The sequence below is a fragment of the Balaenoptera acutorostrata genome, chromosome 3 (assembly GCF_949987535.1).
Source record: "Balaenoptera acutorostrata chromosome 3, mBalAcu1.1, whole genome shotgun sequence".
NCBI classification, from domain to species: Eukaryota; Metazoa; Chordata; class Mammalia; order Artiodactyla; family Balaenopteridae; genus Balaenoptera; species Balaenoptera acutorostrata.
In genome coordinates, this window is record NC_080066.1 from 175,618,145 (window position 1) to 175,631,089 (window position 12,945).

Consider the following 12,945-nt stretch of genomic DNA (forward strand, 5'->3'; position numbering starts at 1 on the left):
TTTCTCTAGTTGTGGCAAGCGGGGGCCACTCTTCATCGCGGTGCACGGGCCTCTCACTATCGCGGCCTCTCTTGTTGCGGAGCACAGGCTCCAGACGCGCAGGCTCAGCAATTGTGGCTCACGGGCTTAGTTGCTCCGCGGCATGTGGGATCCTCCCAGACCAGGGCTCGAACCCGTGTCCCCTGCATTGGCAGGCAGATTCTCAACCACTGCGCCACCAGGGAAGCCCAAATCCTTACTTTTAAGGAAATACACAACTTAAACGTCTCTTTTTGCTTGATACAAATACACAATTTGTTGTGGGCATAAGATTTGTTTTGTATTGATTTTGCTCAGTTCCACAAGCATTTATTAAGCACCTGCTCTAGGAAATGAGAGGTACAAAGAAGAGAAAAGATTATGAAATAAAAAATGGAGTAGTAAGTATATCTGTGAGAGATGAAATACATGTATTTGAAAGATTACATGAGAATTATGTAAGTATGCAAGCTGTATGATAAGAAAACAGGCAATTATCAAGTGGTGGACAGATCAAAGATTTTTTTAGACTGGCTTCCTTTAAGGAAATACTGTCATACATATATATATATATGTTTGGCTTATTGTTCATTCATTCACAGGAGATTATTTTTCTTCCAAGTTTTTTTTTTTTGTATGGTATAATATTGTACAGTAAACCAAGCACTTTAGAATTTTAGTGATTAGAAATTTTAAAATATAGACTTTATAGTTGCCTTGGGAACAAAAGCTTGGAATTTCAACATGAACAATTTCAAGATTTACTTTGTTAGAGAAATTGGGATTGGATTGGATTTTCTGGGGGTGGTACACCTTACCACTTGTAGCCTGTACAATGTTTTTAGATGGTGTATAGGTACACTTTTATTTAAATATGTAAGCATTTATTTAATATGTATTTAGAATATAAATAGCACATTAAACTGGTGATTTTTCTATTGCTTAGGACAAGCCTAAAGTAGGTATTTCAATTTTTAAAAAAGCAAGTTGATTTGAAGAAAATATTAAGTAAATAATAGTACAGGTGGATGTAGACATGTCAGAAACTGTCAGGGTTGTACCAATTTTGAGCAACTCTGAACCAACACAAAGACTTTACCTTTTGGCTCTCTGATGTGGTATTCAGTTGTCACACGAAGCATTTATCACTGCAGTGGTCGGATACTGAAAAACGCAAAGCAGATCTGCCGACTTTCCTTTGAAGGTTAATCCTTTAAATGCCTCCTGAAGTTCTAGGGCCCTGTGACTTTACAGAATAGAGAACTAGATTTTGGGCAGAGCCTCCTCCTGGTTCCTGTAGAATGTTGGATTTTAGTCCTCATCAGTGTTATGGTCCCAGGTTTATTGGTAACATCTAAATCAACTCTCAAGTTCTGTTTCAAACACATTGACGCTTAAAATAGGATAAAATGTGTGTGGTGTGTTTTTGTGTATGTGCCTTAGCCTTTTTTATTTTTCAGAACACAAAAACATAGCAAAACCTGTTGGTTAAATATTAAGAAAACAAACATTTCCTCACATATTGTTTTTAATAAGTGCTGGCATTTTCTCAAATGTTGCTCTATTGGCAGGGCTGCAGAAATGAAAAACTAGTAGCCGTAGTAGCCAGTTTGATTCATGGGCTGCATCCCCTTGTTCTGCTGTTCTGTTCCCTACCTTACTCTGGTTTTCCTTAGCCTCCCCTTATTTAAAAGAAGTGGTTTAATAACCTCCTTGTCAGTCAGAGTTATGCTTTTTCCCTTGCCTTTTTCAGTTCCATACTTACTGTTTTTTATCTTGTGTTGTTTTTGTTGTCTTTCCAATCCCTGCATCCAGTGGGTTTGCCTTTCTTTATCCTCCCTTCACAATCCAACGTCCGTATGGACGTGTTCCTGGCCCCATGTGTCCTGCCTTCTCTGCCATTTTTTTAGGTCCTTAGTGAGCTGAGGGTTTCTAGTCTGTTGAGGACCCACACCTGTGCAGGCTCTTGTCCTTCAGACAATGGGAGCTACATGTGCGCTATATTTTCTAGACAGCAGCTGGTAAATCTTTGATAACCATCTGAGCCCTGATGTAAAATATCTTCTGGGTGTTCTTCAATAGTGATCTTTTAAGACAAATCAAACACTAATAGGCCAGGGCAACAAAACCCCAATTATTTCTTTGAATTACTAACTTAAATGTGCATATCAAGAGCTAAGTTGCATAGCGATAAATTAGTGGTGGAAGTATAAATACATTATATGTATTTGTGTGCGTGTGTGTGTATGCTTGTTTATCCTTTAAAACTATATTCATCTGGTCATCAAAGTGTATTAATAGTACTTGATCATTGCAGAAAATTTAGAATATACAGAAGTGTCAAAAGACAAACTAGCCATATTACTACCACCCACAGACAACCACTGTTAATATTTTGACACATTTTTTTCCAGCCTTCTCTATGCATTTTTATCTTTAAATATCATACTTTATAAAAGCTTTATATTCTGCTCTTTAAAGTGAACCTTAAATACTTTCCATGTTATTACAAATACTTCATAAATATAGTTTTTATGTTTCTATAATATTTTTTCTTATGGATTCGTGATACTTTCATGACCATTTCCCTAATGTTGGAGGTTTAAGTGGTTTTCAGTATTCGGATATTCGGATATTATAAACAATATTCTTGAATAAAATTGGGCATAAGTCTTTGTCTACATGTACAAATATTTCCTTAGATTTTCAAAAGGGAACCATTGGGTGAAAGACTATGAAAATGGAAGGTTATTGGTGCACATTATCAACTTGCTTTGCAAAACTCCGTCAGTTAACACTTCACCCAGAAATCAGTGCTCAACTTACATTTTTGTCAACCTTGAGTGCTACTAATTTTTATAATTTGATAAGGTAAATTTTTTTTAATTGCTAGTGAACCTGAGCAATTTTTTATTTTTAAACTAATCATTCTATTTGCTTTTTGATGTGTGTGTCTGTACTGTTTGTATAGTAATGATCTTAACCTCTGTCATGTTTGTTGCTGACTTTTTCCAGTTTATTTTTTGTTGACGATTTAATTTTTATCGCTTTAATCTGTTGATCTTTTCCACTGTAATTTCTGCTACTGTTTTAAAATATTTCCCATCCTGATATCAGAAATATTTACCAGGGCTTTTTCTAGGATTTGTGTTTTAATGCTTCTGAATTTTTAATCCACATGAAATTTAATGTGGTGTATGTATGCCATGAAGTAAGGATCACAATGGATTTTTTTCCAAATAGCTAACCAGTAGCTCCACTACCATTTGTTAAACAAATTCTCTTCCTCACCCCCTTTCCATCCTGGTTTGTGTTGCCTGTTTTATTACAGATTAAGTTCTTATACAAGGGTCTGTTTCTGACTGTCAGTTCAATTTCATTGATCTGTCTGTCTGTTCTTATGCCAGCACCACACTGATTTAATTAGTGCCATTTTACTTATTAATTCTTATTTACTGCCCAAACCACATTAACAGAAATCAAAATGAAAGAAAAAATTCATTTATGATCTCACCACCACCACAAAAATCAAACGCTTGTCCTTTGGCTGTGTTATTTTTCAGTCCTGTTTCATGCTTACATAATTTTTCCTAGTTGTAATAGTTGCATTGGTGAAGTTTTGCGTGTGTGTGTCTTTTAAAGTTCCACAGTTTATTCTATATATACCCCTGATTCATTAAGCTCTACTGGTATAAAGAATACAGGACACACTGAAGAAGTGATTCTATGCAGTATACTGCTGACCAGATGGTTTAGGCAGCTCTCTTTATCACTTGGGTGTTACTTTACAAATAAAATGCTTACTATTTTCACTGTACTAAGGATGTGTTATTCATATATTGGTGAGTTTTATTATAGCAGTAGTATTTTGCAACTTATGAGTAGTGTTCCTGAATTTTTGTAATTTTGGCTCGTCATGAAGTTACCTGTAAAATTTCTCCATTAAGCAAGTACAGTTTTATTTATGAACCACTGCAAAGGATCTTCAAAAAACTCTTTCCTCTTTTTGGCTTGGTTAAGTCAACCGTTTTTTAGGGGTCTGAGTTATCAGTGGAGTTGGTCTATAAGATAATCTTTGTGCCGGGAGTACGGAGGCAGGAAGAAATATTAAAGGCATGGATCCCGCCTTGGGTGGGGGGCTGGGGAGGAAGTGGGACAGTAGTCTGAAATCTGTTTCCATTTTTCTGTAGGTTGTCTTTCTGCTTCTGGTATCTTTTAGAAGCAAGTGAAAAGTGATCACAGTTATGTAAATGAAGACCTTATAACAACTGGACTACAGGTTGTTTAATAACTAAAAAATTGCTGTATTTAATATTTTTTCTGACCTTGACATAAAAAGCACAGTACAGAAGTTCACGGTGCGCCTTCTCGGTATAATTCTCAGATGTGAGAGATACCTCAAACTTTCCTTAGAAGGGGTCGGATATGAACTTAAAAGAGTAAAGCGACTGAAGGGTCTGCTAAGCCTGAACACTGGGAAGTTCTAGGGCAGTATGTATCCAGGGAAGGTTACAATTGGAAGTACATGTTGATTCTGTTAGATTGCCTGGCCAAGAGAGTCATGGTTTCCGTCTTGAACTTTTCTAGATAGAGAAATGTGCCTTTAAGATCCTTAAGAAGACTTTCATGTTCTAAGCGTTTTAGTTGTCCCCCCCCAACCCCCCAAAAAAGAGCTTTTGTTTTTTTGTCTTCCTTTATTTCATTAACTCTTGTAGAACATTCTGGTGCTGACGCATGAGTCAGTCCAGCCGGAGAAGCGTTGTGCACATCCTGACCTGCCTAACACTGGTTGCAAAGGTGTGTGATGTGGTCCCTGTGTAACACCCCATCGCCTCCTACCAGCCCCCTGAAGTTGTTTTTTTTTTTTCCAGTTTTATTGAGAAATAATTGACAAACATCATAAGTTTAATGTGAATAGCACCCCTCAAATTTCTCCTGTAAAAATCCTTGGCAGATGTTTAAGAGCTTAAGACGAATATGTAACTTACCCTATAATTTATAATTTAAAGAAGGATCATTTAGACATTTCTTAAGATACACATGCAGTCACAGTGGGCTTCCCCCCGACACACCTTTTGTTAAACTTCCTAACTATGCTTTTGAAAAAGAAGTCATCTGTATTCCAGGTGCTACAGGCCCAAAATAAGTCTTTGATTTGTCATGCAAAGTGTTCAGAAAGCAAAGGTGGCTGAAATTATATCAAAATGGTTCCTAAGGCGCTGTCTGTTCCTGTCGAGGTCAGACGAGCCGCAGCCTGCAGAATCACAATTCGAGGTCAAGAATCCGGAACCCCTGCTGTTCCCAATGAACTGTGTGATGCGCACAGAAGATGTTCAGAAGGGAGGGGTCGAGCTAAACGAACAGCCATGATAATACCTGGTTGGTCTTTTAGCAGCAAAATTGGGGGTGGGGGGAGGAATATGAAACTTTTTTAAACCGCGGGTGTTTTTTTTTTTCTTTTGGTATTATTGTTGATATCCCTATTTGAATGTAAAGTCCCTAACAAAAGAAGCAAGCTGCCTTTAGACTGCATTTACTGCTCTTGATGACTCCAGTTGTGTGTAAATATTAGAAAACAGCAGGGTCCTGCATTCCAAGAATCACTTGAGCGGTGCCGCGAAGACAAGTGTCCTGACTGGTATTGTAGTCGTCCTCTCCAGCTCCCCCGCTGTTTCTAATCTGTGCGCACAGCCGTGAAAGAACTGGACTGACATTTACAGGCACAGCGGGGAGACACTTGACTAGGGAATGTTAAAGACTCCGGTACCTCCGATTCAAAGTGGCCACCACACACGATAAATCTTCACAGGAGAGCTAGTCTGCACTTCCACTGATGCCGTAATGAGGGTATCTGTAATGAAGCAAAGAAGTGAAACATTTTCCCCCCAACAAGCTCAACTTTTTAGCAGTCAGATATTTATTGTTGTCTTTTTCAGACCTAAATATCTAACGGGAGAATCTCATCCTGTGTCGGTGAAGGGTCTTTTTTCCTTTTGAACTGCTTTTTGGAGTCTGTTTCCTGTCGTCCTCACTCCTCCCTAGGGTTTTACAGGGAGTTTCCTCAGGAAAGAACACTTCCCCATCAACTGTGAATAAAAATAAAATTTCCCGGAACCTGCCGTAACTGGTATGGAAAAGAGGGTCAGTTGCTTTCTGCCTCGAGTCTGACAGACTTCCCTCCCTGTTTTGTCCCAGCGAGCTGCCGGATTTGTATCCCATAATACCAGTAATGCAATTAGGTTGGCTGCACAGTGTCTGGTTGACTTCAGTTGAGAGTTTCTTTCCCTATGGGAATAAGACCAGACAGACTGTCATTTGCTATTACTAATTCTGCTTAGCATTATCACTGGAGCTTTTTTGTAATTAGCTATCTTAGTTGGCTCTTAAATTTTAATAGCCAGTTGAAGCTACGTTTTAGCCAAGTTCCATATCTAAATTGCACTCAGTCCATTAACAAAGTTGGTTAAAAGGCTATTAAAACAAAAGCCAATATATGGTGGTTCACACTTGCATCTTTGCAGCAGGAGCAATGCCAGCCTCCCCCCTAGTTCTCTAAAGGAACTTTCTCTCCCCAAAGTTACACGTAAGCTGAACTCAGCTTCCTGAGGGGCAAGAAATTAACATCAACAAGATTTTTAGTACGTGAACATATCCAAAACTGTCACTGCCAGCCTTCTTTTCCTCTCCGTGAGGGTTCTTTGGGGTTTGGTTTTATTTGGTTGATGGCGGTACAGGGAGGAAGAGGGGCATTTAATATTCCAACTTAAAGTTGACGGGTTTGAAAAGTGAATAATTGAAATGATGTTTTTCTCCATTTCAGCTGATCAAAATTATTAGCAAAACCATCTGAGGCACCTTCTGGTAGAATTGTAGTCTTGCTGGGTTTAGTCTGTAAAACATTCTGCCAGACGTTAAAAAAAAAAATTGTAGACGAGCCAGCACATAGGCTCAGAGCCCTCGTGCCTAGCTGATCGTCCCCATTGTTCGTGGTTTTTAATTCAGATCATTTCTAACACTGACACGCACACCCACCCCAACCCTTCGCAAATTGGTTTGCCAAGGTTTTACTTTCTACATTGAGTGCCCGCTCCCTCCATATTGGGACAGTGGGTCTGTTTTCCATTTTCAAAGATCCTTAATTTCAAATTTTTTTAGAATTTGTGAAGCAGGCTGTCAAAAGAAATTAGACTAGTGCAGGCACATTCGGTTGACGTTTTTTCTCTGAATCATCAGGACCCTGGGAATGAAGACGTGGAGAGAGAGTACTCGGCAAATAGGTCCTGTCACCCTGACTCAGCTGAGTGCCTCTGAAGAACGTCTCCACCCCCAGCCTATCGAATTTGCCAATGTCCTGTTTTGAAATGAATAGTTTATCCACCTCAAAAATATACAGGCTTTTTTTTTTTTTCTTAAGCTTCGAATGGTGGCTTTTTCTATTTCCCCATTCAGAAGATATTAGGAATTGTAGTTTCATCTTAATTTTTAAAGCAGTAAGCGGGTTGGAATACTTTGCACTCCCCAGTGTCTGGCCATTCTTCTGGTTAGCTTTTCTCTTACTCAGAACTGCTGTCAAGCTGTAGCTTTGGTGGTGCTGTCCTCCCTACCAAAGGCCACCTGGCAGACAAATTCTAGTGAAACCCAAGCATTCGTTATAATTATATTTCCATTTTAAGTATGTTTAGTAGCTCACATTCACATATGATCTTTTATGTGGATTTGCTTCTCTAGCCTTTGGCTAAATGGCTGGGTTGCCATCAGTGAGAGTGTGGCCTCCTTGACAGAGGTGAAGAGCTTCACCTGTCTTAACAAAGGACCAGAAATACCAGAGGGCCTCTCTGGTGGTTTTTGTCCTCTGTCAGAAGCTGATGGAAGAGGTCAAGATCATTTTATCCAGTGTTAGATGATATGCAGTGAAATTAATATACTATTAAAAATGTATAGGTAACGAATTGGCCTTTGATAAAGATGGAACTGGCTTTGAAAATCGGGTCACAAACTCTCTAAGAGGTCAGGGTTGGTGGTTTCTCCCAGGAAGACTTAAGGCAGGAACAGCCCTACCGTGGTTTTTCAGGGGGCCCTCTAGCTGTTGATGGATGGCCTTTGTGGGCTTTAAATGAATGTCTATAATATATGTTAGACGTCACCTACCCATACTTTATTTTAAACTAATTTTTAGGAGATACTCATAGGTAATACATGTATGGTACATGATATAAAAATCAGTAGGAACAAAGGTAAATAGTGATTATATTGTACACCTGTAACTTATATAGTATTTTACATCAACTGCCAAAAAAAAAAAACTATATAGAGAGGATGATGGGGAAAAAAAGAAAGTAATTGGCAGAAATTTTAAAATAGCATATCACATTTGGGAACCTATTATATATATTAAATATATATGCTAAAAACTGTTTCAGCATCAAGAATATATAAAAATACTTTCATTAAAAAAAGGTAAATGGTGAAGTCTTAAATTTAAGATTATGGACCACTAAGGAATCTGGATAGAAGATAATCCTGTTTTTGTTTCATGAAAAACTGAAAGAATCCATGACAAACAAATTAAGAACCTTTCCTTTTCCACAGCCCTAGGTTCCCTCCCCAGAAATAAAAACTGTTACAGGTTTGGATAGCCTTCCAAAGCCACAATCTGCATATCAATTTATGGGGGTTGGGAGGAAGGGGAAAGAAAGAATGCAAACTCTTATTTTTTCTATATTGCAATTTATTGGGATAAAGGCTGTAGCCAAGCTATGAGGTCAAACACCTATTTTAATGTAACTGCTCACAATGTTTGGGCGTGTATCATCTCATCATTCAGTCGGTTTTATATTATCATCTTTGAAGATCTCTTAGTGATTCCATCAGTAGAAGAGACTGCAGTTTTGCCTGTCTATGCTGGAGGCAAGTGGCTGGCTCTAGAACCCAGTGCAGGCCTGGGGCACAGGTTTTCAAAGCCTCACCCACCTGCGCAGCAGTCTTCCTGGGTTGCTTCTTCCCCCGGACCCTGGGGTTTCCTCTTTGCATCTCTTCCATGTTGGATCACCTGTTACCTGGCCCAGTGTGTTTCTTCTTGGTTTACCCCTCTTTTTGGGAGGAGCACATCCTCCATTAGTTCCCTGAGAAAAAGGTGTGTGGGAGGTAAGTTTTTTGAATTCTTGCATGTCTGAGGATGTCTTTGTTCTACCTTTCCTTTTGGCTGATCGTTTGACTTGTACAGAATTATGGATTGGAAATAATTCTTCAACGTTTCGAAGGCATTACTCTGGTACCTTCTAGTTCCAGAGTTGCTGTTGAGCACACCTGAAGCTACTGTTCTCTCTGGAGCTTCCGTTCAGATATTGGGAATCAGGCTGATCTTCTAAGCTTTTTCCCTTCTCCCCCCACCTACTTTCTGTCTCTTTTGTCTTTTTCCCTCTACGTCCTGGGAGGTTTCCTCAATATTTTCTTCTAACTCTTAGGATTTTTTACAATTTCTGCTGTCATGTTTTTAATTTCCAAGAGCTTTTTGTTCTCCAAATGTCCTTTCTCGTGCGTGCAGGATTTCCTTATATCTCTGAGGATTTTCATTATAGTATTTGGAAGCTTTTTTGTCCCTACATAGTCTCTGTTTCTACAAATTGCATTCCCACTCCCCCATCTTGTTTGGATCTTTGTCCTTTATTTTATTTTATCTATTTAATTAATTAATTTATGGCTACATTGGGTCTTTGTTGTTGGGTCTTTGTTGCTGCACAAGGACTTTCTCTAGTTGCGGTGAGCGCAACTTACTCTTCCTTGTGGTGTGTGGGTTTCTCATTGCGGTGGCTTCTCTTGTTGCAGAGCTCGGGCTCTAGGCACGCATGCTTCAGTAGTTGTGGCACTCAGGCTCAGTAGTTGTGGCTCATGGGCTCTAGAGCGCAGGCTCAGTAGTTGTGGCACATGGGTTTAGTTGCTCGGCAGCATGTAGGATCTTCCTGGACCAGGGCTGGAACCCGTGTCCCCTGCATTTGCAGGCAGATTCTCAACCACTGCGCCACCAGGGAAGTCCCTGTACTTTATTTTAGATGGTTTCCCCAAATGTCTGGCACTTCCTTGGCTGTCTATTTATATATAAGTGCAAGCCATTAAAAGGTGAATGGGAGTTCTGAGTCTGTGTGTGTGAGGGGGAAGGGCTTAGAGCTGGCATTTTGGGGCTTCCATGGAGAGCGACTTGAATCGGCCATTTTTAGAAGAACCCCATCCTTACCCTGAGACCTTCAGAAAACTGCACCTGAGATGAAGGCTTATGTGCAGGTCATTTATTTGTGAATGTGGTCCCAGGGAGCAGAGGTGAGGGACAAGGGAATGGAAACAGGGAAGGAGGGAGCACAGTTACAGGGATGCATCACTGAGTAGGCTACGCCTGAGAGTGACTGACACTCACATCCTGCAGGACCTTCCAAAGAGCCCAATGAAATGCATCTCACAATCTCCAACCCATCTCTCTTCCTTTGGGTGTGAAGTTTCCCACACTTCTGAGTTGCACATGTGGAAGGTCCACTATTCCTGGCAGGCATCTCATACAAATCCCAAAGAAGGAAATATAAGAGGGGCCATCAGGTTACACTCAGGAGCTGGTGGAAGCCTGTGTGGAGTCTGTCACTGCAGCTTGGGCTGGAATGAGAGAGGATTTGAAGCGATGCGCTACCATGTAATTATCCTAAGGTTTTTTCTGCTTGGACTACTCCATTTCCATAGAGAAGTTTCTTTTGCCCAGAGAGTTGAATTATGAATGCTAAAGTTAAGAGATCTCCATTGTCTTAGCTTGGGCTGCTTATAACAAAGATACCATAGAGTGGGTGGCTTATTTCTCAGAGTTCCGGAGAAATAGATTAGAAGTCTGAGATCAGAGTGCCAGCATGGTCTGGTTCTGATGAAGGCCCTCTTCTGGGTTGCAGACTACCAGCTGCTTCTATCCTCACATTGAGGAGAGCAGAGAGGGGAAGTGAGTTTTCTTGGACTCTTATAAGGGCACTAATCCCATTTATGAGGGCTCCATCCTCATGACTTCATCTAATCCTAACTACCTTCCCAAGGTCCCACCTCCTAATGCCATCATATTGAGGGTATGAATTGAACATAATGAATTTGGGGGAACACAAACATTCTATAACACCCATCCACTGTGGATTTTGCCTTGTATGGATTGTGCTTTTGGTATCAAGTCTAAGAACTCAGCCTAGCCCTAGATTTTCTATTTTTCCCCAAAGTTTTAGTTTTGTGTTTCATGTTTGTCTGTCATCCATTCTGAGTTAATTTTTGTTTAAAGTCTGAGTTTTAAGTCAAGATTCAGTTATTTTGCCTATAGATATCCAGTTGTTCCAGAACCATTTCTTGAAAAGACTGTCCCTCCTCTGTTGAATTGCTTTTGCACCTTTGTCAAAAGTTAGTTGGGCATATTTGTAAGTGGGTGTATCTGTGGATTTTCTTTTCTGTTCCATTGATCTCTATGTTCATCCTTCTGTCAATACAGTGTGCTGTTTTGATTATTGTAAGATATAGTAAGCCTTAATGTTAGGTAGAATGATTCCTCCCACTTTGTGTATTTTTAAGATTGTTTTAATTATTCTAGAACCTTTGCCTTTCTATAATAAATTTTAGAATAAACTCATGTCTATGAAAAAAATTTGCTGGAATTTTAATAGAAGTGACATTAAAACTTTGATTAATTTTGGGAGGATCAACATGTTTACTATGTTGAGTCGTCCTACCTGTGAACACAGTATGTCTCTCCATTTATTTAGGTCTTTGATTTCTTTCATCAGTATTTAAGTTTCAGTATGCAGATCCTTTACTTACGTTGTTAAGTGTATACCTAAGTATTTCATTTCCTCTGGAGCAATTGTAAATGGTGTTGTGTTTTTAATTTTGGTTTCCACAGGTTCATTGTTAGTATAAAGAAATGTAATTAAGTTTCTGGTGTTGATCTTGAATCTTGTGACATCAATGAACTTACTAGTTATCAATTTTAAAACTCAAGTATTGTGTTCTTGTTATGGTTAAAAAAAGTGAGAGATCTTTGCTCTCTTCTACTCTTTCCTATCATCTCAATAAAATTATATATTTTTAGATAAATTGGTAGTCAGTGTTTATATTATTTCAATTAGGTAGGTATTGTTTATTTCAATCATATCAAAAAAATCTATCAAATTCTTTCTTTTTCTAATTAGAGGCCTCCCTCCTGGAGCCTTCCTTCTTGCTCCACTGAATACCAGTTAGTCCCCGAGTTCCTGCAGAGCTCTTCACCTAGGGCTCCCCCTCATTGTAATACTGAACTTCTTTACCACTTTGTTGTATTGAATCTCTTGTTCCTGGTTTCTATAGCTTCTTTCTAGATTTTCTCTCTTACTTTGCACTAGTACATCCTCCAGAAGCTTCTTTATAAACATGTGTTGGAGGTTATTATTAATTTTTTTAATCCTTGCATGTCTGAAAAATTTATCTTTAATCTCTTCACATCTGATAGTTTGGCTAGGTATAGAAGCCTAGGTTGAAAAGTCTTTTCCTTCAATATTTTAAAATGTTGCACTGCTGTCTCCTGGCATTTAATGTTGCTTAGGGGAATTCCAATGAATTCTGATTCCCTTTTCTCTCTCAGACTCTTAGGATCTTCTCTTTACCCTTGCTGTTATAATATTTCATACCTTGGCGAGGCTTCTTGTCATTTGCTGTACTGGGAACTCAATTATTTGTCAAATATTGAACATTCACTTTGTTCCAGGCACTGCTCAAAACTCTGAAGGTTCTGCATGAATAAGACAGATGAGGTTTTCCAGAGTTTATAATCTCGTAGGGAAAAAAAGATAAGAAATATACAAATAATGACAATAATTTCAGATTATGACAGTACAGTGAAGAATATAAAAGAGAAAAATGAATTTGGAGAAAGTCTGTTGGACAGCA